The sequence below is a fragment of the Eschrichtius robustus genome, chromosome 9, assembly GCF_028021215.1.
Source record: "Eschrichtius robustus isolate mEscRob2 chromosome 9, mEscRob2.pri, whole genome shotgun sequence".
NCBI classification, from domain to species: domain Eukaryota; kingdom Metazoa; phylum Chordata; class Mammalia; order Artiodactyla; family Eschrichtiidae; genus Eschrichtius; species Eschrichtius robustus.
In genome coordinates, this window is record NC_090832.1 from 10,408,953 (window position 1) to 10,435,071 (window position 26,119).

The 26,119-nt window shown below is 40.4% G+C and overlaps 1 protein-coding gene across 1 annotated transcript in view; it reads right to left on the reverse strand.

Moving 5' to 3' along the window:
- The window catches only part of ARID1B (AT-rich interaction domain 1B), a 405,049-nt gene that overhangs the window by 179,472 nt on the left and 199,458 nt on the right, over nucleotides 1-26,119 (reverse strand).

Consider the following 26,119-nt stretch of genomic DNA (forward strand, 5'->3'; position numbering starts at 1 on the left):
CTTATTTGGGTTAGGATTTCTGAATCCGAGACTTTATGATTAACAAGAGAATAGTGACTCCTAAATAAAGTTTGATGTACCTATAATTTCAGATGTCTTTTCACTGATGGAATTAGGGGGTATTCATGTAACCATGGAATATGCTGCTGGGAGGATGTGAAAGAAGTGAAATTGTTTTTTATTCAATTCATGTTATACTTTTTTCAAATTCCATCAACTTCTGTGAAAAGTTTGTTCTGTTTTCTTTTGCAATTATATATCATTTCTGAGATACACAGAAAATTAAGCCTTTCCATTAATTCAATACTCACAAAGCTAGAGAGTCAAAAAGCTTGTCAACCCAAAACTCACTTACCAGAACCAACTTAACCACTATTACACAAGACAGTAGCTCAAAATCTAAAAAGAGCTGCTATCTTGGCCCACTGACGATCACCAATGAAGGCTTATCCTAACACTGCATTTGCTCCATACTCACTAAAATGTGAGGAGGTGTACAAAACCATAAACTGGTACATGACCCTCCCCTTTTAACAAAACACTCAAATAATATTTGATTTAATTTAATTTAAAAGGGAACTGGCAAGTGTCCTACGCAAGCAACCATGATCAAGGTTAGGAACGTCCCTGCTAGAATCTATTATTTTCTACAAAATCTCTTGTTTGTATACACATCACAAGTGAAAATATTATGCATATTCATCTGCCACAATAAACATAATAACATTATAACCCATAAAAGCAAATAGAAGAATGTTAATATTCAGAACTCCTATTCAAGGCCATTTCTCTTATATTCTTCACGACATTTCCTAGATTCTGCCTCTACATCAGTATTGATAAACTAACTCAAAACGACATTCCCATAATAGACCATCAAATTTCCAGAATTCCAAGATTAAGTTGACTTGAATATGATAGAAGAAACATACCACATAGTAAGCTATTTATGTAAACAGTATCAACGTAAATAAACTTTAGAAATTACATAGTCCGTGGAGTAGAATAAAAAATTTAAAAACCAATTGGCCACAGTTGATTACTACTAGTTGGATTAAATGCATATGTTAATCTATTTTACTATAGTTTTATGTGTCGTTTAGCTTACTTGAAAACGTCAAAGATGTCTCAATTGCAACATTCTACTTCAGACTCCTAGAGAAGGTGACCAATGAGAACACTCAAAGATCCCTAAGTCTTCACAACAGAGAAAGGCTAAACAGCAGAAAGGGAATATTCCAAAAAGCCTATGAGCAGGAAAACACAGGCAGGAGATAAAACTTTACAAGCTTAGAGTCTTCTCAGCTTTTTCTTTTCTGTTTTGAATTTGATTTTATTTATTTTTTATACAGCAGGTTTTTATTATCTATTCTATACATATTAGTATATATATGTCAAGAGTTTCCTCAGCTTTTAAAAAATTTTATTGACGTATATTTGATTTACAACGTTGTGTTAATTTCTGCTATACAGCAATGTGACTCAGTTACACACACACACATATATATATATATATATACATTCTTTTTTATATTCTTTTCCATTATGGTTTATCTCAGGATATTGAATATAGTTCCCTGTGCTCTACAGCAGGACCTTGTTGCTTATCCATTCTATACATAATAGTCTGCATCCACTAACCCCAAACTCCCAGTCCATCCCTCCCCCACCCCTCTCCCAGCTTTTAAATAAATGCTGAGTTGGTTTTCCCGCCAAACAAGGTGGACGAGCTTGTACTTGGCCCCAGATAGCCGTTATTACACAAATGGAAGCCAAGTGCCTTCTAAGCAGCTCCAGCCTGGGTCAGGCTGACTCCGGGCAGCAGCGGAGCAGCCAACTGCGGCGGCCGCCCCGCCCCTCACCCTCCGGCCCAGCTGAGTTCTCATAGGCCTGGGCTTCAGGCTCCACCCCGCGGCTGTCCACTGGCACGGGCCCCGCCCAACGTTCGGCAGCCTGGGCTCCGAGCTCTGACCCCGCCCCTCGCCTGCCAGCCCCGCCCTGTTTTTGTCAAGTGGGTTTTGAACACCGGCCCCACCCTGCGTTTAGAGGCCTGGGCAGCGCTGGGACCTTCCTCCTCAGCGCCTTTGGTGCTTTTCCACCATCAGGCACTCGTTTTAATCATGCAAAACGAGCTGCAACTCATCCAGTCCTGGTAGTTGGGTGGTGGTGTTCCTTTTGGGGCGGGGGAGGGAAAAGAGTGAAAAGAGAGACGCGCCAAAGTTGGGGAAAAATTAAAGCACACCGATTTGGGCAAGCCAAACTGGAGGAGGACGAGGAGGTTAGGGAGCAAAGGAAGCAATTTCGTGTGGAACTGTGGCTAGAAGCGGCACACAAAAAACGCTCTTCTGCCTGCGTCAGTCCGGCCGGTGCGTTTCGTTTAAATGTTAAGCTGTGTCAGCGGAAACTTTACAGAACTACGTTGGACAGGGCACTAGGCACCTCCTGCCTAGGTGCCAATTTTCCGGCTTGCAGAAAGCTCCACAGGAGGCGCCACGGGCTCCCCCTCCCAGCGCCCCCCAAGAGAGGACCCGGGGCCGTCCAGTCCCGGGCAACATGGCCACAGAGGCAGGGGCCCTGGCTAGGCAAGCTGTAAGACACCCCCCCACTCCGCCCCCGCCCAACGCACAGGCTCACAGGCTCACAGGCTACGTGCGGGGGAGGGGTGGCGGGGAGGGCGGGGCGAAGGCTGCCTGCCGGGAAACCTGGAGTGGTGGGCGGGGCGCGGTGCCTGCTGGGAGCTCGCCTCCGAGAGCTTTGTTGCACAACCTCGCCCCGGCAGCCCTGCCCGCTCCCTCACCGGCTCCTCCGCAGAGCCTCGCCGCAGCGCCTCGGAGCGGAGACTCGGGGTTCCTGGGGCTCCAGGCACCAAGGGAATTTCTGAACTGGCTTAAGTCACTCATCTCCCCCGCCCCCACCTCGCCACCCTTTCGGGTTCCTTTTTACTTTCTTCCTAAACGTTTGTCTGTTTTTGTTTTTTTTCCCCTAATTGAGGGCCGAAGCAAACCTCTGGATGTGTCAACTGTTCAACGTACCTTGGTTATGAAAGCGAAAGAAACAAACGCAGAGTTGTTTTTAATGCATAGAAAAATGAAAACAGTAATACTGGGGCTCGTGGCTAGAAAGGGGTTCTCGCTGCTTCAAGTATCTGATACTCTCCGAAGCCAGTCTCTGGCAATGAATAAAAAGAGGTAGATCATTAGAGTGGTGAATGATGGACTCTGAAGCCGACGGGCAAGGCAGGAGGAGCAGCAGGCGGAGGCACGCTAGGGCCGGAGCCGGGAGCGCCGCGGCGGGAGCGGGCTCGAGGAAGGGCCGCGCAGGAAGCGGCTCCCGCTCAGCGGCGGCCAGTGGTCGCCGCGTCTGAAACATCAGCCGTAACATCCATGCCTTTGAGGGCCAATGTTTAAAGTTTTAGTTTTCCGAATGTATATGTGATTTAATTAGCAAATTCTGCAAGTAAGCAGCATTCTGTCACTCATTAAGGTTTATGTATAATTTATAGCCACAAATGCCATATTATTTCTTTTTGGAAGAAAATAAAGGAATCACGTAGATCATTAAAGGAAAATATATACAGCATAAACTGACATACCATTAGTGGGAAGAAAATTCTTGAGGTATAAACGAGTTATGTGGCGGGAGGTAACAATGGTTTGAGGAAAAAAGAAAACAAAATTAGAGGAACAAGATTAATTTTGAGGAAACTTTAAATAGAGTTTTAAATCCCTACTGTGTAGGATTATGAATTTCAAATTGAGTAAGAGAAATGGCTAAAATTAGATTTCATTGTTGTTTATATGAAACCATTTCTCATTTAACCCTACCTAGTAACAGTAACAGAAAAACATGCATGGTGGCACATAGCTAAGACTTCAAGCACTTATAAGCCCTTATTCAAATTTTAAAGTTTGGGGTAATAAAAAAAGATGATGCTCATTAAATTTATTTTGGATTCCATATCTTTTTTTTTGGGTCTCAATTTACAATTACATGGTTATAACAACATTTTACCAATAAAAAGATGTGCCCATGAACGTTTTATTTTTTAACTTTAAATTATATCCCTTATGAAGTGCTGAACTTTTAGCAGGGTGTAAAAGAGTAACATATAAAACACTGCTATGGGCTTCCCTGGTGGCGCAGTGGTTGAGAATCTGCCTGCCAATGCAGGGGACACGGGTTCAAGCCCTGGTCTGGGAAGATCCCACATGCCGCGGAGCAACTGGGCCCGTGAGCCACAACTACTGAGCCTGCGCGTCTGGAGCCTGTGCTCCGCAACAAGAGAGGCCACGACAGTGAGAGGCCCGCGCACCAAACAGAAACGAAGACCCAACACAGCCAAATAATTAAATAAATTAAAAAACAAAAACAAAAAAAACACACTGCTATCTACAAGATAAAAGACAAGAATACAAAGAACTATTCAAACCCATTTTAGGTAAATTCCTCATCAGAGAGGGAATGTTCAAAACATTTATATTCATTCCATTTATTTTCTTAATATTCATTTTCCTAAAACATACTTTGCTAAATGGTTTTCAATTTTATTTCAAAGTTTTTTAAAACCATAAATAGTTAACATTTCCTTAGTTATACGTGCACTATTCCCTTCTTCCTGAAATTACTCTCTCTCTCCTGTCCCATTTTCACAGCTACTTTCTGGTCTTTGGCTGCTTTTTAGTTTTCCAAATTATGTCAGGTGGTTGGTAGGTAGGAAGCTATTTATGTATATACGTATTTCTGCTTGCCTGCTCGCACATCAGAAGAAAAAGGCAGGAAAAAAAAAATGCTTAAAGGGACCTAATGAGATTTTCAGAGAGTTCTAATCAGATATGATGGTTACGTGTGACAGTAGTCAAGATGACACCCCAGTTTTCAACTTGCTGGGCTGAATGATAGCAAGGCTATGTCATTAACTAGCAACTAATGAGTCTGGTTTGGCGCTGTTTATTTTCACATGCTTGTGGTACACCCCGGGAGGAGACAGCCAGCCAGCTGGCAGCAGGAAGTACAGGTCAGGGTACCTGCACTAAAGACTAAAGAACTTGAAGTCATGGGCAATTAGATGATAGCTGAGTTCATGGGAGCGGATGACTGAGCTTATTATATATAGAAAAGCATGCAGAATAAGATGAGAACAGAGCAGCCTAAACAGAACCTTCATGGGCATTGACGTGTAAAAGACAAGTGCCTCCCTCCTCTGATGGAAGTATAACAGCCATAGGCTAGAAATGTTAGGACTTCAGAGTTGCTTTTTCTCCACAACCAGGGAGAAATAGAAATTAAGAGTCTGGGCTCAGGCAAGACTACCCGGGACTGATTTTAATTCCTCCAAACACTGGCTTTGTATCCTTAGGCATGTTTCTCAGCGTCTCTGTGCCTCACCTTCCTCCTGTGTAAAGTGAGTATAATAATGACAGCAGATAGTTGTTATGAGAATTAAATAGCACCTGACTAAAAGTTCACTTTGATCGTCATCCAATCACTCCCCACATCGGGATTTTCAAATCCATCGTAGCCTCTATTCCTGTCACCACTGCCTTAGTTGAGTGCCTCATCTCTCCCTTTAAAACCTAGAATACTGTGAAACTGGTTTCCTTGACACCAGGCTCTTTCCCACCCATCATCTTTCACAGTGCCCCAGTGTTGTCTTCAGCAAACATAGATTTGAATATGTCACTCTGTTCAAAACCCTTTAGAATATCAAGAGAATTGGGTCCAGACTCCGTACCTTGGGATAAGGGCCCGGGGTAATCTGTTTCTTATCTGCCATTCAGTTTCATCTCCCTGTACTCGTTCCTTTAATCACCTTTGGTAACTTGCGTGCTGAACCTACCATATTTTTTTTTTCCAGGCCTGTATTCATACTGAGCCCTTTACCTTCCCTACAATTTTGCCCTTTTGAAATCGCCATGCTTTCTTCCAATAAGACCTTATTGATCCCTTTCATTAGAATTACTGCACTTTGTACAGTACTGGATTGGACTGATATAATTTTATATGTAATCATACAAGTCTATTTTCCTCTAGATCTCTGAAGGCAAGGTCCATCCACTGTGTACCTATGTATGTTCTACTACCCATAAAACCCCTAGAAAGTGTGCTACCCATAAAACTCCTAGGAAGTGTGCTACACACATTTAGGTAACTAAATTAAGCAAAAATTTAAAAAGACAGATAAAAGCTAGAAATCAGACATTCTCATACTCTAGCTATACAAATCCTCAGATTAGTAAACAGGAGTAAGGTTGAGACCTGAAGTTTCTCTTTCTCATATGCAGACAGGCAATCATTAAATAACTGTATTGGGGTATGTCCAGGAAGTAGACAGTTTTCTTTACCATCATAAAAAGGGGTCGTTTTTAAAATTTACAGCTTATTTTTGAACATTTTTTCCCTACTAAAAAAAGTAAGTTTCCATTTTACAAGTTTAGGCCATAGACATTTGCACCACACAGAAGGAGCTGGGGCTATGTTTACTTTCAGTTCACTTCAGTTTCAAAGCATAATCTGAGAAGGTGAGGCATTCCTAAATGTGAGGTGCTCTTTACCTATGGATTGTCCTCTGTCAGATTGATAGAGCTTTGTTTCCAGATGAATGAGGTCTGGTTTCAGGAGAGAGATCAAAAAAGGAGTAAGAAGCAATCACCTAGAGGAAATTTTTATTTTACTGGAGTTTCGGCTAGCATGAGAAATTCCTAAAATAAATACCATCTTTCTACTGATAGATTCCTAAAACGGTGCTAACCAATTACTTACATTATAAAATTGACTAAATCCCTTTTGGAACAAAAAAGAAAGTAAAAACATACTTTATAAAATCCAATAGTTATAGAAATTACAGCCCAAACAAACAAAAAACAACTTCCTGTGGTCCCCAATAGACGGTTTTTCTGGTTGCAAGTATTATTTTTCAGTAGCTCAATAAATGTAAATTATTTCCCCAATTTGCCCTTTGCAAAATTCTCTGCAATCAACAAACGTGGTTTTAAAAATCACCAGAATTGTTGCTAGATTACCATAGGCTTCCACACTGGGCAGGGACATTAGAAACAAGAGCAATCAATCACTGACTAATCCACAAGCCAGGAGCAATTCCTTTGGGGTATGCGCAGGGGTGGGGTGGGGTGGAGGTTGTATTTGGTGTAGATTAGTCTAGAGTCACACTGTCCAGTAGAAATATAATGCAACCACATATGTAATTTAAAATTTTTGAGGAGCCACATTAAGAAGAGAAAAATGGTGAAAGTAATTTAATAATATATTTTGTCTGACTCAATAAATCCAAAATATTATCATTTCAACATGTACTCAATATAAAAATAAGTGAGATATTTTACCTTTTTTATGTTGTCTTCAAAGCTTGATGCATAATTTACAGTTGCAGCACATATCATTTTGGACTAGCCACAGTTCAAGTGCTCAACAGCCATACTGGCTAGGTCTAGTTATCTTGGAAAAATAACAACAAAACTATCTGGGATTAGATGATGTAGTTTAAATTTATACTGAGGTGGACTTTTTTTTTAAACTAAAGACATCACTGCATAAAGCATATCAGTGATTCCTTTACTGATATGGAAATACAGTACCAAACATTAAAAGAGGATCTATAAAGATTAACACTGAAATGTTTCTAATAATGTAAGAACAGCAGCCAAGTGCTCAAGTATATAAATTAGTCAAATGTCTTCTGAGAGACAGAAATGAAGAAACCACTTCTGGTGACCCTTCCCTATACCAAACTGGAAAAGTGTTTCCATCTGTGAGAAGTCTCCAGTGAATGTCTCTTACAGCTCTATCAAGAGGCTTGGATCAGTCTGAGATCATTTTTGCTATGTTAAGGGCAATGAAGATGCAGGAATCCTGTCGTAATTTGCCTTTCTTTCTGAGGGGTGGGACGTATGTAGTGGTAGGACAGGAGTAATGCTGTGACGGGCACAATAAGGACAGTAGAGCATTTCCTACAATTTCACTATCATGCCAGGGATGAAAGTAGTGAAGGGAAGACAGAATGACAGCAAATGCAATGTTAGATAGTCAGCACTTGCTAAATTCTAAATCCAGAGAACCAAATGCTTCCATTACAAAGAGGCTGTTGAGGTCCTTGGTTCTATCAAGGGTGGGTCCCTTTTAAAATAAATCTAATCAGCTCCAGAAATGTCAATTTGAAAATACTCTCTTCCTCATACATCTATCACAGACGTTCTTATCACTTTCCCTGAGCAATCTCACTCACTCCCATGGCTTCCAATATCAAACATTTTGATGAATCCTAAATCTTTACCTTCATTTTTTCTACTTGAGCTCCAGGACTGACCAGACCCTCTCCAACTGCATACTGAACAGTCTCGTGAGAATGTCACTCAAAAACCTTGAATTTAGCCAGTCAAAAGCTAAACTAATTTTCTGTTATCATACCACTGATATCAAACCAACTTCTGTATTTTCTTTGTTCAATTAATGACAAACTACCAGTTTGCCTGAGCTCAAAACTTTGGAATTTATCCGTGTCTCCTGAGACTGTTCCAATCGGAAATCATACTGTCATCTTTCTCTTTAATTCAGGCTCTCACCAGCTATTTATTCTTCAGGGCACAGTTCAAACTTAATTCAACAAACATTTCCTAAGTGCCTCCCACGTATGTAGCAAGCATTGTGTGAAATATGCTGGATATATAAGAGGTACTTGATATCAAATGTCACCTCTTCTTTCCCAGTCCTATATCTCAGTCAGGTTAGCCAACTCCTTCTCAAAATACTGAATTATGATCTGATTGTTTTCTACAAATTATTTGTTTGTATCTGATTATTTGTTTTCTACGCAGGCTAAAGCCTGCGAAAGTCCCTAGAAGATACAGAATAACATATTTTGCTATTCATCTTTTTATTCCTGGAATAATACAGAGACAGCACAGTATTTAGTACACAGAAGGTAACTGACAAATTCTAATGAATAAAAATAAATGAAATAAACATTTGGTTTATCACCCTTTAGTTTACAAAGGAGACTTAACTGTTGCACTTGTGATACCACCTAAAGGTTCATATTTAACTAAAAGCTAGATGATCACCCTTCTATCAAAAAGCTGTTTAATTCAATGGAGTTGATAACATCACCCCACACTGTATTGTTAGAAATCTAGAAGCTCTCATATGAAGTTTTACATCTATAAAGCCCAGTAGCTGTAACTGGTAAGACAAAAAAAAAAAAAAAGCTTATATTCTGTAACAATGCAACTACAAGTAAAGACCACCTCTTATCACTTAATCTAGCAGGACCCAAGTTACCAGTGATTCATAGCATACCTCCCCTTAGTTTAAAACTTATACGGTAGCTAGTTTACTAATTATACTAATCAAAGTTCTTAAAAAGAAATGAAACTGAGTTTATCTAATTTATCCCAGGAGGGAATTTCACGAAATAATATTAGGATAGTTAACAGAATCGACTGTGGAGGACCAGGATTGGAAAAGAGGTAAGAAACGAGGGAGATAGGTCAACAGAAATTATTTTCCCAGAATGTCACCACCAGCATTTACAATAATGGACACACAGTGCTTCCAATATTGCTGGACTCTCAACTTCTGTGTGGTTTAATCAAGCAAGAGCTTATGACTGGCCAAGGCTTAGTCACACGTTCTCTCAACAGCTTGTAAGATCTGGTCTCCTTTAGATTCAGCAGTGAAAAAAACAAAGTTGTTTTTTTACTAAGTCTCATCCTTGGGGGAATGACACCAAAAGAAAGTAGCCTTCAAAAACAAACCAAAACATCCAGCAAATATTCAATATCAAAAATATCATGATGCCCATAGGTTTTTTGTACGTGTATGAGCAATGCACAAAGTCAAAGCGCTGATCTCAAGCAAGGTGTTGAGTATAAGATTCCTACAGTGCTGGCCTGTGTTACTGAATATACCCATGTGGCTGGCTCCTTTAACGGATTTTCGCTTGTCACTTCTACTCTGGTCAGGTATACCTCTGAGTTGCCTTTGTGCTGACATCTAATTTTGCTATGGTGCAATCAGTTCCCAGTAAGCACAGAAGAAAATAAGTTCATGAGATTGTATGCAAGTGCCCCTCAACCTTCGATTCACTCTCACCCAAAAACTTCACATGGTATTTAATGTGAGTGTTGGACACCAGGCTCACTTTGAGCAAAAAACACACTGAAATTCTTGGCTCATGACGGATCCTGTCTTCAGTGATAGTTACATAATCCGGTAAATGCCTCTTGCCCAACCAAATGAAGTAGATATAAAGCAGTAATAGTACTCCTAGCATTTATTTTCTATCATTAGGCTCAACTGAGACCTCAATTCAGGGTGCAATAGTTCTGATATTGAATTCTTTTTCTGCCATCATTCCTACGAAATGAATAATGCTGAGTCAATATACTACAGAAAGTATGGAATCTAAATATTAGGGACTAGAGTTGCTAGTTCCTGGGATCATCTCAGAAGACAAGCAACTTCAGCTGAGATCAAGCTTTGGAGGCACTGACTACCTCTACAAGGTATAGTATGCTGTAGGCAATGTCAGACCCATCAGATGACTAGCTCAAAAACTTCATACCTTATTTGAAAACACAATCTTTCTACCGTACATATTACCTGAGCACATTCATTGCGTTCGTTGGTATTTTGCAGGGATATTCACAGATCTGAAAGAAATACTGGATACTAAGCGAGTATTTCTTATTTCATAGATGAGGCAAAGTGGAAGCCCGACAGGTTAAATGACTTGTCTAAGGCCACAAACATAGTCGTTTGAGAAAATCAGACTAAAACCCAGGTCTCTTGACCCTGTCAGTGCTCTTTGTACTATACTATACTATGCCATTCCAATAATGCCTCAATATTTGGTGAGAGCCAGCTACAGACTGAAGAATCTTTAGGTTAGAGTCAACCAATGACCACCAAGGCCAGTTGTGTGTCAGCAGCTTGTCCATACAGGTTGCCCTTAGCCTCCCAAATACCTTTCTATCTACCAAAATGTAGGTGGCATCCCTATCATGTATTCTCTATGTAAGTGACTTTGTTCCTGGTTTCTACTCCACTTGTCTGCTAAAAGTGGAGCCCTCCTAATCTGCTTTATTATGCCACTCCAGTATTCCCATAACTGCCTGTCTAGAGTTTTTCAACCTGGACCAACTCCCTCTGGGAATCAAGAAATGACCGTGAGCTGCTGACAAGGAAAACCTCTGTCAGGTGGTGCTGGTACACACCACTACCCAACATGGAATGCCCCACATTCTTGAAAGCTTACTTCTTGAAAAGTTTACTTCTGGACGCATTTTTTTGGAGGCCAACTCTAAACTAAATTAACTAGCCTCTTCCCAGCCCATCTTAGCTTACAACCCTTTCCCCTAGAACCTGCTTTCTACAGAATAACTTGAAACCCTGCATCTCTCACAGCTTTCACTTCTTAGAATTAAATACTTTGTCTCTTTCAAATATATTCATGTATTATTTCTTACTCCATAGAATACACAAAGAAGAAATAAAGTTAAATTGTAACACAATGAGCCTAAGTTAAATATGAGAAAAACAGCAAGGGTTGTTCAATTAATGAATTTAACTAAAAGTGTTAAAAATTGGATTTTTAGGAGCCATGGATTTATAGGAGCCTTTAAAAGTTACACGATATACTTTACTGACGTCTGGATCTCATTTCCAGAGATTCCACTGTTAACTGACTGAAGGGTGACCTGGGTTTGATGAGTTTTTAAAGCATCCAGGTCATTTTAATTTTCAACTAAGGTTTGAGAATCACTGCCAAAGATAAAGGTATTTAGATGGACAATGTTACAGACCTGCACTATCCAAAAGAAATATGAATAGTCACAAATATGATCCACATAGATAATTTTAAATTTTCTAGTAGCCATAATAAGTTTTTTTAAAGTTGTAATCAATATCAACAATATGTATTTATGAGCTATCTTGTATTCTTTTTTTCATACCAATGCGGTATCACCAGACCTATGATTACTGGGAGCTTTTACAAAATTAAACCTTTGCACTTGTGCGCAAAGCAGTGAAGAGAAACAAGTGGGCATAGAAAGCAGTTCGTTCTGAGTGGGAGACTGTGGCTCCAAGGGCAACCACGGGTCTAATGAGGCTGTGGGGATCTTACACTACAGTGTCCTCAGACTTTGCAGGTTCGAATTACCGGAATTTTTGATGTTTCAGATGCCACTACCTTCCCTTCACCCCAAATTCTAGCTCTTTGAGAATCAGTATCCTGGTGAACAGTATCCTCCTTCGAACAGTATCCTCCTTCAAACAGTATCCTCCAAGCAACACAGTGGCTATATAGACCCAATATTTTTGTCCCCTAGATGGGAAACCAATCAGTGGCATCTCACGTGGGCATTGATGGTACAGCTTAAAGGATCAGAAGTAAAAGTGCATCTCACGAATGCTTCAGGTCTGAACACAAGTGATGGTGACTGAAAGACACCTGGGTCACATTTCTCCATGGCAGGGAAATATAACTGCTACCAGTTCCGCTAGCCAGGGCTTCTAAGTCTCTGGAGCAAAGCTCTTTGGTTGTTCTGCCATAAAATGCAAGATCTAGGAATCTGGCTCTACCACAGCATACATGAGGGTACTCAAAACATCTCTCCATACAGTCTTCCCCTATTGTTCTTTTTAACAAAACAACTGCCTCTCAGAAAGAGAGACAATCCACAGGTTAACAAAAACAACAATCAGAAAGCATTACTGCTATTCATTTATTTAAAAACACATGAAGAGTTAGGGGGACCTGTTGTATTAAGAGTATCAAGACTTTAAAGTGAAGCCAACTTGGGTTTGGATTCTGCCTCTGCCGCTGGTCAGCTGAGGAGCCCTGGTCAGGGTAACTGCTTGCAACATCTAGTCTCTAATGTCTGAAATGGATAAAATAATACCTGTGTTTGCAGCGCTACCATAAGGACTACAAATGATAAATAAGTAAAACAAGTAGCAAAATGTCCAGACCAAAATGGTGCTCAATAAATGAGAGCAATTATTAGATTTTCAAAGTAGGAGACAGAGAGAATAAACAGAAAAACGTAAGTGGCGTCTGCAGTCACAATTACTGAACACTGACATAACGTATAAGCTACCTGCGTTCCTATTTTCATCTAAAATACTCATTTCATAAGCTAAGCACCTAGCAATCCTATGAATGTCAGCAATCCCTTTAGGACTCATAATTACATCTTATATAGAATAGTAAAGCCTCAGTAACTTCAGTCTCCATTAATCTGGAATGAGCTTGGATGGGTTTCCTAAATTGATCAATACTGTAAACAAATTTAAGCTATTTAAGATTAAAAACATGACTGCATTGTTTATAAATTTTCATAATCAGAAATAAGGCTAATGATCTTTTTAAAAGCCCTCAGTCGCTATAGTTAAAAATGGTTTATTTTGTTGTTGTAAGTTTACTATCAGGCCAGTAGGACCCCATCTTCCCCACCCCCAGCCCAGTGCACTGTTCTGTAATATTTTTCACTCTTTTTATTCTTTCAGTGGTTTCCCTCAACATTTTACCACATATTTAACTACACAAAATCTCTTTATTTTCTGGACAGTAAAAGGACTGTAGTTGCAATCTCCCTCTTTCCAGCTTACATTCTCTTGTTGAATAACATTTCAATTCTTTTACTTTTTAAATAAATTTATTTATTTATTTTTGGCTGTGTTGGGTCTTCGTTTCTATGCGAGGGCTTTCTCTAGTTGCGGCAAGCGGGGGCCACTCTTCGTCGCTGTGCACGGGCCTCTCATTGTCGCGGCCTCTCTTGTTGTGGAGCACAGGCTCCAGACACGCAGGCTCAGTAGTTGTGGCTCACGGGCCCAGTTGCTCCGTGGCATGTGGGATCTTCCCAGACCAGGGCTTGAACCCGCGTCCCCTGCATTGGCAGGCAGATTCTCAACCACTGCGCCACCAGGGAAGCCCAGTTCGTTTACTTTTAATTCCATAAATTAGACAATTATTATTTGGCTCTATATTTGTGCCTTCTATCTGTTTATTATTCCATCTTGCGTCTCAGGCATTCCTTCTGGGACAATTTTTCTCTCTTTTGAATTACATCCTACAGAAGTTCCTTAGAGGAACTGTAAAGGTCTTTCAGTGATAAACTCCCTCAGTTGTTGTCTATCTCTAAATATTTTCATTTTTATCGCAATTCTTGAATAGTACTTAAAATAATTTTGCTAAATACACATTTTGTAGACATTTTCCTACTTCTTCTGGATTCCACAGAACTACAGAAATTTGCTACCATTCTATTTCTTTATAGGTGACCTGTTCTTTTTCTCCAGCTGCTTGTAAGGCATTCTCTATGTCTTTGGTGTTCTACAGTTCAGACAGGCATATATTTCTTATTTAAACTTGGAAATACACTGTGCTTCCTGGATCTGTGGATTCCTTACTTTCATAAATTCTGAGAAATAACAATACCCTTTGAAATATGCAACGGAGCTATCAATAAAGACAAGGCAATAGAGAAAGGCAGTAAATAAAATTTTTGGTACTGATGTATTTAAATTCACTTGTAATAAAACACAAATTCTTTGATAACATGCATATTAACATCTCTTTTCCATTTTCTGAAATAAAAACATTCCATCGAGAAACTGCGGCTTAAAAAGGCTCTTCACGGAAGAGAGAACAGCAAGGCTCCTCTTTAGTCTATGGAAAATATTATAGCTGCTCTGAGAGATCTGAACAAGTTAAAATATTTTTCATTCTGATTACACACTTCTTGTTGATATCTTTCCAATGTTAAAAAAAAAAAAACTTGAAGACATTTCTTAACAATTAATAACTGAAATAAATAAAAACTGTGTATTTGTTGGTAACGAGCTTAGTTTCTAAGAATGCGCTCCTAGGCATGTCCAAAGGACTGCTTAATCAGAACTGAAACTGGTACTCCTTTCCAATGACATACTACCTCTATACTATAGTAGTATTTTTATAAAATAACATAAATTTGACCTTATGCTACAATTCCTTAAATGTATTTTTTTCTGTTCAGAATGACAACTTTGATGCCAGGGGTGGAGGTGGGGTGTGGGTGGAGAAGAGACTATTAGACAATATTCCACATCAGCCACATTACATGGAGCTACTCTCCGCACCAGCATTTGTTTTAATAAAATGGCTTGCAATACACTGAGTTTCTGACATAACATTAATGAAGGGATGGTGTAAAACTGCGTATCAGTGGTAGAGCCCAGAGATGGTTCCAAATGGTCTTCAAATCAGGTCTCTGAGGTAAGAACCTTTTTTGAGCTAATATGTGCTACGAATTTCTATAATAGTAACACAGTATATCTGTGAACTTTCTATAGACTACCAAGGGCAAAGGACTCTCTTTTGTTTGGATATTTTGGGGTGGGGCAGGGGTGGTGGGGGAGGGCACAAGGGGAAGGGAGAATAGAAGGAAAAGGAAGGGCAGACAGGAGGACCAGAGAGGGGAAACTTCAGTAAGTAAGCCTCTTTAAGTAGCAGGGTAGCTATAACACTTAGATCCGTGGCATAAGAAACAAAGTTAAAGCTAGCGATGTAAAAACAAGCCCAGAGCTCAATTCTGGGAGTTAGGAGGTAGCAGAGGAAAGAGAATTTGGGAAAAGGTTGAAATGCTGACCACACTTTTACAAAGCAATTTAAAAGATTTGAAATTATTTTGTTAGTCTATGAACTCAAAATACATTATGTTAAAGTCATCTGCTCATAAAACGTAAGGTGTTGGGATTTCATCTTTAAAGTTTAAATTAACTAATTATTGATTCTTCTTGGAAGCTGGTAAAGTGGACTTCCTTGAGAATCAAGACTTTTCAAATGCCATTTTTGGTGAAAATGAATCTTGTGTCAAAAATGACCCTAAATTTTAAAAATATACAGGAAAAATAGGTAAGGAGAAATGTTACTGTTCTAAAGATATTTCTCTCCTATTCTGGGAAACAATTAGATTCTTTTTAGTATCCACCGATGAAGATTAACAAAATTAGTATGCAATATAGTACAAAAGTGTGTGCCTTCTCAAAGACTGCTCCTAACTCAACCACACAGAATTATTCTAACATTAATACAAAGGTGCTTAGGGCACAAAGCCAAATTCATCTTTACAACTATTCTGAATACATTTCTAAATTTAAAGTAACTATCATCTGTGGGTTTACAAAAGAAACAATTTTTCACTTTTAAATTACAACTTATGTTTTAAAATTACAAAATCCTTACTTGGTCTCAGTGTTCCTTTGAGCCTTTATGTCAAGAAATTACACTTCATAAAGTCAAGCAAAATTACGGTATTTTATCACTTAGATCTCTGTTTCTAATATTTGCTCACAAGAGAAACAAAACGGCTTCACTTAACATTCTAGGAGCTGTAAAATGATCACACCTAATAAACACTTAGCAAACATATAGTTTACAAAACAATATAGAGCTTTAAGCTCTTTTTGGAGGGGTGGTATATATTTAATTTTCCAAGCTTGAGACATTTCAATGAAAACCATCATGGGATGTGCCCTAATGTTGATCAACAGCCCTTAGATGAATTTGGACTATAAAAGGCAGAGCCAAAGAAGCTGCAAGTTTACTTAACGAAGCTGCCCTTATCCCTTTACTGCAGGATGGTCGATTCCTTTGTGAAAAGGGGTAGAAACAATAAATGGATGTGCTCCTTCCCTTATCCACTCAGATAAGCCAAGTCTGCAAACTAGGTATCTCCCTAACTTGTCCCCACCTCCTTCGCCTTTACAGCCAATCCATTCTAAGACCTGTGGCTCTTCTTCCTCAAGAACCCCTAATTCTGTTTCTCTTCAACTCCAAGGTCACTGCCTAAACCCAGACCACCAGAGTCTCAATTCCGAATGTCTCCAACTTCTCCAGCGCTGTTGTGTAACATCGCCTGGGTTGTGCACTAAGAACAGAGGATGGGACCGCAACATTACGCTCCCTAAAATTCAATGCTGCGTAACCTGCAAGGCCATGACTGCCATACACAGACAGTCCCTCTAATGCATGCTCTACACTGCGGTCAGAAATTCAAGTGTACTCAGGTTATGTCCCAGATTAAGATAAAATCCCTTGTCAATAGTTTCCCCTTGCTCTCTGGATCAAGCCTAAACTAACATGAATTTAAAAGCCCCCTGTGGGGCTGTCCTAGTTTATCTCCCCAGCCTTGACATTTAGTACCAGCCTTCCACTTCCTAGCTTCTTTCCCCAGTGGACACTGTACTACCTGGAATTCCTCGATCATCCCATACTTGCACACACCTGGTCTCAGCTGCTCCCTCTCCCAGAGTCCTCTTCTCATTCCGGTGCTTGGCTACTCTTGCCCTTCAGTTCTTCGTTTACATACATGCCTTCTCTGATTTAATAAAAGATTAACACCCTGTTTCTAGGTAATCCCAAGTTTCTTCCTAATGCAACATTTTATCGACTTGCATTTTACCTGCAAATTGTTCTGCCCCACTAAATTATACAGTAACAGACTTGTTTCCTGTTCATTACTGTTTGCTCTACTTGTAGCAGGTGAACTAGATGAATGATCAAATGAACATTTTCACGCAGAACAAATTAAAACACTCCAACAACTGTTTCACAATTCTAACAAATGAGCTTAATATGTTTCAAAGTTATTTCCAAAAGACAAATTTAACACAACCATAAAAAGTATCAAGAATGAGGAGACCTCAGGAGCCAGCAAATGCTTCTGGTTACACAGCAATATGGTGGATTAATAGAGTACATCTGTATCCTTCTTATAAATGCAAAGATTTGTTCATTACAAGTGCCAACTTTGTATAATAAACTTAACGTATGGAATTTTTTAGCCCTCCTAGAGATTAGGAGGTTTCAGAATCTAAGGTTAAAGGAGAAGCCTCTGAACAACTTTTTTTAAGTAGAAGGAATAAAGAATGTAAAGATGCCTTTGGCTGAAGTTTCCTTCAAAAATAGAAGTACAGAGATCTTCAAAAGGAACATAAAATACTAAACTTTCAAAAAGTTACACATCTAACTTTTCAAAGTTAAACATTTGCCCCAAGGTATTAAGTGTATCACAATTATGAAATCTATTTCTCATTTTGACTTGGCAGTCAGGAAACTAAAATGGAGCTTTTCTAAGTTCTAGCTATAAATAAAAGCTAACATTTCTGCTGTACCATCACAGATGATATACAGCAGAGCAGGAATTCTATGGACACATTTTCATTCATGTGAACACCTCGTAAATACTTAGAGACACCCTTCCCATCCTCAAACACTCCAGGAGACAGGTCTCTGTTGGTAAGGTGTACTGCTACCTGGTGCCAAAGCTCCTCTCCCTTCAGGAGGAATTCAAGAGGGACCCCGGGAGCCAGCGTCATCTCACCCAATTGTCACTAGCTTTTGCAGGATCCACCTTCTTAGAACAGAGGTGCTAACGTAATGATGAGTCAACCGGCCAAGGACAGTAGCAGTGTCCTGTTCACAGCTAGCATTTAGGTGCTCATAAACTCAGAAATACAAATACTTCCACCTTCCCTGTTTGTTTGCTTTTCTGCCAATCTAAACAAAAATCCAAATATACTTCAGATGTAGTACTGCGTAAAATATCAAACAAGGCTTCCTGGCTTTGTTTAATACGCAAGATTATTAAATTGTTAAATACTCAAGAATACAAACTTCAATAACCTTCAAAAACTTAAAACAGGGATCATAAGGTAGCTGGTTCTCATGGTCAGTCTCTTAGGCTACCCGACACCAGAAGGAAGACCTGTTCTTTCTAGAGAAGCATAAGCAACCTCAGATAAAATGTGCAAAATAAAAAAAAAAAAAATTTTTTTAACATCTTTATTGGAGCATAATTGCTTTACCAAAAAAAATATTTTTTTTAATGTGCAAAATAACCCAGAACCTCATAGCCATCTGCAGCTGGTTAAAAAATGGTTCACATGAAACCTGGAGCACGTATCATTTATCCATGTAGACTGGGAGGGACCCTGAACTCTGATTTCAAATCCTGGCTCTGCTACTATGAGATGTATGAACAGGGCCCTAGGCCTCTGAGCAGCAGTTTCTTCACCTGAAAAAGGAGACAATTTCAACCTGCTTTGCTAGGCTGCTGCAATGAGATCTTTTTAAAATAACGTAGAATATAGTAGGTGCTCAGCCAAGTTTTTAACCCCTACGTTCTGTTTCCTTATTATATGGCATTAAGAAAATACCCTTAGAAATTAAATGTGTACTAAGTTCTGAAGGACTATTAAGAGAGCTATAAAAATGTGTTCTTCCTAATTTAAACTGCCATGGAATGGTGCCGTAATACTCATTCCTAGCCTGGGCACGCCTTATTAAAAATAGGTGTTTGGAAAGAGTGCAAATCCATCATAATTACTGGAGAAATCACCCTTCTCCCCAGTATGTTTACAATGGCGGGAAAACTTAAGACCATCATTCCATATCTATATAGAGTGCTAAATACCAAGAAAATAATCATACACAAAAGCAAACTTAGGACAAAAATTCTAAAATTATTTTACTACTCTGAAGTATGACGTTGCACTATACTTTCAATGTGTATTTGGTTCACAGTATATAGGACATTTTTCATGTACTTTAATATACTCATATCCCCATCACAAACAGACACAAAACATATCTCCATTTGATAACTAAGAGAAGTTTTCAGGGGCAAAGCAGCCGAACATTCTGGTTCACAGTGATTTTTCTGGAGTCCTATTCAGCAACATAATATAGAAAATCTCAAACTTCGACTCTGTAAGAACTAGTTAAAGCACATGATTCTGGCCCTGCCTCTCTCTCCATTCCCCTGTGACCTGTCTCCAGTTATGTCCCACCCATTCCAGTGTCACAGCCTTCTCCTTAGCTACTTACTCCCTCTTCCTGGAATGCTGTCACTTCAGATCTTTGCACGGCCAGCTCCTCGTCCTTCGGATTTTTAGCTTAGAGGCTTATTTCCTCTGAGAGGTCTTCCCTGACCATACAACACAAACTAGCCCCCTGCTCCCTCACTTTCACATGGTCACATCTAATTCTATGCACAGCATTCATCACTCTCTGCCATTTTCTGTACATCTATTTGTTTACTGATCACCATCTTCCACTAAAACAGGCTCCCTGAGAGCAGCAACTGTGCTGGTCTTTGCACGACTCTGTTCCTAGCACCGCACTGAAAAGCAGGTCATAAACGTTTGCTGAGAAGACCGTCCTCCGATGTGGCTCAGGGGCACCTGTACGCTCACAACCTCAGACAACACAGCACCCAACACACGCACATCACCACCAGACGTCCCGGTGCCTGTGCGCTCCTCCGGCTTTTTGCTTTCCAGCATCAGCGTGTGAAACCAGTGGCAGAAACAGAAGACAGAGGAACAGCGTTCTGAACCTCCGCAAGGGAGCAACTCTGTAGTATCTGTGACTGAGCCAAGAATGATGGTGACGACAGTGATGAGAATCACAGTGTAACAGAAATGACTGGGCTCTTGGTGGCCAGGCTCAGACGTGGGCTCCTCTGATATAAAAGCACTGTTAGACAGGTATGGTTATATTTACTTTATAGATGAGGACATGGTAACTTAGAGAAATCAAGAGTCCTCTCCAATGTCACACAGCTAGTTGGTTGCATGGTTGGGCTTTACCTGATTACATGTCCCAAGGGTAAATGGATAAAATGAAGTTCCTCATGGCAACCCTAATGCACTGATGAAGACAGCAGCTTCCTACATTCCAACAGCACACGGTACATGTAAACACAGGAGTTCACTATGCATTCAGTCTCCACACAACTGCATACTTTGGGGCCTCTGTGCTACCTCTGTGGCCTCCTGGGTTGGAAGTTACTGGCCCAGGAACATTGTGGATGTGCCACACGAGGTTGAGGGCATCACCGAAGACTGGACATATGAACATTTTTCCTTCTCCCACCCCAAATTTCTTCCAACAGCTCTGCTGAATAACTTAGAACATATTCTCACAACACTCAAGCCTGCTGAAAGTGCACAGAAATCTCTGAAGAGCCAGAGACAATCATAGTTGAAGGAAAAGAATGTCTTTTTTCTCTTTTCCAAGCAGACTAAATATGGCTTGGAGTTAACCATTTTATCACAGAACCCGAGAAAACGCAGTGGTTACTTTTTTACCTTACTGTTTACACAGACCAAATTTTCACATGCAGTGCTGCTTCTACCATGTTTCCTAACTCAACAACTGAGAACGGGAGAGCAACCCACTATGCTCAGGACGAGGGGAAGTTGGGTATAAGGACTGACTCTGGGGTTGGACAGCTCTGTACCCCATCATTTCAAACTCCCTCAACCTCTCTGAACTTTTCCTGCCGTCTTTCAAAAGAGAAAAAAACGGAGAGGGAGTCAAAAGAGAAAAGCTACGTCCAGTAAACTACACGCTCACATCACAAGCACATTCAGAGTTGCTTTCTGTCCACAGCGAGAAGCAGAGTTGTAACAATTACACTACAATGGACCTATAATCCACACTCTCTATGTTTTGAGACCAACAGGATTACCAAAGTAACAACTTCCAAGATGACATGGCTGCTTTAAGCATTAGACTAAAAAAGTAGGAATATACCCCCAAATGTTTTCCCATATATGAATTTATTCACACCCATTATACTAAAATTATGGTGACTTTACTAGTATTCATTTTCAGATAAATGATTTCCTGGGATAATGATGTTTTTAGGCTTACAGTTTATTTTGTATAATTTCCGTCTTCTAAGTCTTTCAGAAATAGTATATTTAGAATCAAATAACTTCATATCAATTTTCAATAAGAGAATCTTTAAATATTAAAATGCATTCCTTTGTGCTAATGTAAACTTAAATGTAAATTTCTAGAACTGATGGGGGAGAGGTTCTTGTGGGAGTAGACGGTACACTGAAAATAACAGTAAAAAAAGAAGTTAAAATACATGTGTTTAAATCTCAGCTCTTCCAATTACCATCTGAACTTTGTAATAAAATATTTTCTACATCTGTTACCTCTTACATAGAATAAGGATAAAAATGCTTGCCATATTTACTTCTTGGTAATTGTAAATATTTAATCAGATAACAAGGCAAAACCTCTAAATGCTGTACAAAGGTAAGAGTTAGTGACGATGACAACAATAAAGAACTGTATCTTCATAATAAAGTAAAAGGCGTGCCAAATGTTATCATTACAATCCCCAGACGTACACAGAACAGGAAATAGATTGAAGTGCTGTAAGACACATTGTAGGATTCTTAACACAGAACATTAGAGGAAGCTGTAATACAAACATAAACCTCTATGATTTTGAGGTGTACGTCAAATTCAACCCCTAAATTTTGTCAAAAAGGGAAAAAAATCATGTTCATATAAATGACTGGTGTAGGGGCTTCGCTGGTGGCGCAGTGGTTGAGAATCTGCCTGCCAATGCAGGGGACACGGGTTCGAGCCCTGGTCTGGGAAGATCCCACATGCCACGGAGCAACTAGGCCCGTGAGCCACAACTACTGAACCTGCGCGTCCGGAGCCTGTGCTCCGCAACAAGAGAGGCCACGATAGTGAGAGGCCCGCGCACCGCGATGAAGACTGGCCCCCGCTTCCCGCAACTAGAGAAAGCCCTCGCACAGAAACGAAGACCCAACACAGCCAAAAATAAATAAATTAATTAATTAAAAAAATAAAATTAAATAAATGACTGGTGTAATATACACAGTAAATCACAACTCTTAAGAACATCAATTTTATACCTATTTTCGTGTTTCCCATAGCACACATCAATTCACATGTGCTTGTGAAAACAACAGATTCAAAAATAATTCCCTGGGGGCTTCCCTGGTGGTGCAGTGGTTTAGAGTCCTCCTGCCAATGCAGGGGACAGGGGTTCAAGCCCTGGTCCGGGAAGATCCCACATGCCACGGAGCAACTAAGCCCGTGCACCACAACTACTGAGCCTGCGCTCTAGAGCCCGCAAGCCACAGCTACTGAGTCCGCATACCACAACTACTGAAGGCTACACACCTAGAGCCCGTGCTCCACAAGAGAAGCCACTGCAATGAGAAGCCCGCGCACCACAACGAAGAGTAGCCCCCTCTCGCCGCAACTAGAGAAAGCCCGTGTGCAGCAACAAAGACCCAACTCAGCCATAAATTAATTAATTAATTAATTATAAAAAATTCCCTGGAGACTGAGATTATTGAAAATTTATCTCCCTTAAGTAATGCTAATGACCATGTCTACTGGGCCAACGTTACCATGTTGCATGCTCTCTATTAATGACACGTTGCTTTCTGCCCCCAGCATCACATGCCATCGTATTTTCACTGTGATTCTTAAGTCATTATAATAAATTGTCAGGGTTATATACTAACATGGCCACTTCAAGTAAAAGTGTGGATTAAAACACACACACACACACACACACACACACACCAGGAAGCCACTTGAAACCACACACACACACACATCAGGAAGCCATTGTGAAACCACAATTCCAATTCACAAAATTTATTAACAACTATGCAGGAAAAAATCTAATTCAATATGAAGCACTACTAAGGCTTAAAATTCACAGTTGCTAAAAAACTCATAGCCTTAATACCCTCTATCTGTAAAATACACTACAATTTATAAAACACTTTCAATACTTTATTTTGATTTATCATTTACTTTGACTCCCCAAACAATCCTTGGAGGGCAGATATTACCCCATTTTACAGTGAACAAACTGAGGGCCAGAGAAATAAAAAATTAAGTCCAGCTCTGACAGTGAAGGCTTGGGCATTGGCTCCTAAAGTTCAGCACTCTTTCATTTCATCCTCCTGTCTCTAACCAGGTACCATGAAGGTGGTGAGTTGTTGGTGATGGGTTTGTAAGATCACCTTTCTGAGGCTTTGGGGAATTCTTAGAACACTCAGCCCCTTCTGGTTGTCCCAGAATCTCATCAAGACACTTCTCACCGCAGGAAGAGGAAATCTGTACCTGGGTTACAGCTCGGCCGTGCAGATGTTCCTCTTGGGTTTTGTACCACTAGCAGAGAACAGTAATGGCATCCAGATTCTGCTTAGACTACTCAACATCAACCAAGCTTCTGGACAAAATTAATGAAAATTAAGATTTTTGTGGATAGAAGGTATTCCTATTATTCGCACAGTACTTGAGTTTGATGCAGGGTTAAAGGATTTAGTCCTGACTTTAGAAAAGCTTAAAGATGCAGGGGAGCTAAAAATGAAGAATTCCAACTGATGGGTGGTCCAGAGGTTTTCAGCAGCTGAACTCACGGAGAGGCCTCTTCTCATTGCCAGAGTGAATTCTTCTTCCATACGGGATTGCCAGACATAATAGTATGTTCTGTGTAACGTGTCCCACGCAATATATAGTACCTACTTACGCTAAAAAATTATTCATTGCTTATCTGAAATTCAAATTTGTCCTGTGTTTTATCTGGCAGCTCTACTCACACATCCATGACACGGTTACAGATTACTAGATTGCAAGCAGGTTGTCCAGCTAATCTGGTGACAGCTTAATAGTAGCTAGTGCAGCATTAACTATAATTTCATCCTCCAGCACTCTGTCACTGAGCACATTTTCACAAGAACTATGCACTAGCCACAAAAGTGAAAACTGAGGCTCAGAAAGGTTATAAAGGAGACTCTCAAGCTGTTCAGTTCCTAGTACAGCGCCCTAGGCTCAGCACAAGGCAGACGCACCACACTACAGGATCATATATTACTTATCAACAAACACTTAACCCTTGTAATGCAGCCTGTGTGAAGAGTTACCAAAACTCTGCTACTTAATTTAAGACAATCTCTGTCCGTAAAGCACCTCATCAGCTGGTTCCTAAATCCATCTGCAGAATAGGGTTTAGGTTAGCTATTTACAATCTCTTCCTTTTTCTTGGCCCTTTTTGTACCTTAGGTGCACCCAGAGTTCTTTGTGGTAAGAAAAAATTAAAGGAGAAAGGAAAATGAAATTAATTTTTCAGGAACTTTTTTGTAAAACATCTCCGCCCATCCTGGGAGGCACTGGCTTCCTACTACCTCAATAGACAACGGGTGCGCTTAGAAGCCCCAAGCCCGGGAGAACAGGGTACTGCCCCCTCCTCTGGTACTTCCTGGGCTCTCTTTGGAGAGCGACTCAACTGCGAAGTTCAGCGACCTCCCGTTCACAATCCTGCCCAGCAGAGGGGTGTCTCAGGGAGCACTCACTGAAAAGTCCGTGTGCCCTGACTTCTCTGCCGCTTGGTTCACCCACACATGGCTGGCCAGGTGGGGGCTTGGTGCTCAGGGTAAAGAACCTCTCCAAGGAGACACAGAGACAGAGACAGAGAGAGAGAAATCCAGGGCACAGAGAGGAGAGGGTAGCAATGTCTTGTAACAAGAGGAAATGGTGGAGGACAAATCCTGGAAGCAATTTTCTATCTCTCAACAGCCGTATGGTCTTGGTCAGGTCACTAAACTTCACTGAAGTGGGAGGGACTGGTCTGAGGATTAGAAATAGAGCACGTAAGGTGACCCCAAATAGCTAACAATGACAGTAGTTGTTAGAAATAACAGGCATGTAGCTATCCTTACTCAATGACTTTAAAAAATTTTAAAGGACAACAACAAAAGCTGTTTTTGATTATCCAAGTATGAGTGTGAGTTTTTACTTGGGAAAAGCATTTTATTACTATATTTTTGTTTGTTTGTGTGTTTGTTTAAATATCATTTCCTCCTTTGGAGGGAGTAAATCAATAAATGTACCTCACAATCAAATGGCATTCTTTGGAGTCAAACTGCTATAATCACATGTTTAAGCCACTGGAGCATTCTGCATTAAGCCCACCTATCACCTATGTGTAAGTCAGATCTGTTATTAAAAGAGAACGTGGTTAAGAGTCTGCCTGCCAACGCAGGGGACGTGGGTTCGAGCCCTGGTCCGGGAAGATCCCACGTGCCGCAGAGCAACTAAGCCCGTGCGCCACAACTACTGAGCCTGCGCTCTAGAGCCCGCGAACCACAACTACTGAGCCCACGCTCTAGAGCCCGCGAGCCCCGACTACTGAGCCCGTGTGCCACAACTACTGAAGCCCGCGCGCCTAGAGCCCGTGTTCCGCAACGAGAGAAGCCACCG